The following is an 887-nucleotide window of genomic DNA, read 5'->3' on the forward strand; positions in this document are numbered from 1 at the left end:
GACCCCTTCTAAACCCAGCCTGGACTTCGGGTAGTTCTCTGCTGATGTGCTGGTCTAGTCGTTTTTGGATAATCTTCAGTAAAATCTTGCTTGCACGTGATATCAGTGAGATTGCTCTGTAGTTTCCACATTCTGGAAGTCCAGTGAATACCACTATCATTCAAATATATGCACTAACAACCAGAGCCAAGGAAGAGGATATAGAAGATTTTTACCAACTTTTACAGTCGGAGATTGATCAAACATGCAATCAAGATGCATTGACAATAATGGGTGACTGGAATGCAAAAGTTGGGAACAAAGAAGAAGATTAAGTAGTTGGAAAACATGGACGCAGTGACAGAAATGGAGCTGGAGAGAGAATGATTGAATTTTGCACAATGACTTATTCATAGCAAATACATTTTTGTGTGTGTGTGTGTGAGTGTACCGTCAAATCAGATCTGACTGGTACAGGAGGAGATTGTCCCTCCTTTTCCCGGCAGAGCATCTGGTAGATTCAAACCGTGTGCCTCTGGGATTGTAGTTGCAGCTCCTTGCCACTAGGTCACCAGAGCTCCCCGCAAATACATTTTTAAAGAGACATAAACGCAGGTTATATACTTGGATTTCACCTGATGGTACGCACAGGAATCAGATTGATTACATCTGGGGAAAGAACCACTGGAGAAGCTCAATATCAGCTGTGAAAACTAGGCCAGGAGCTGATTGTGGAACAGACCACCAACTGCTCATATGCAGATTCAAGCTGAAGTTGAGGAAAATTAAACCAAATCCAAAGCAACCAAAATCTGACTTTGAGTCTATCCCACCTGAATTTCAGAATCATCTCAGGAACAGGTTTGAGGCTTTGAACACTAATGAGCGAAGGCCAGATGAGTTGTGGG

Source organism: Elephantulus edwardii, unplaced genomic scaffold (assembly GCF_000299155.1).
Source record: "Elephantulus edwardii isolate Elephantulus edwardi_28Jun2011 unplaced genomic scaffold, EleEdw1.0 scaffold00243, whole genome shotgun sequence".
NCBI lineage: Eukaryota > Metazoa > Chordata > Mammalia > Macroscelidea > Macroscelididae > Elephantulus > Elephantulus edwardii.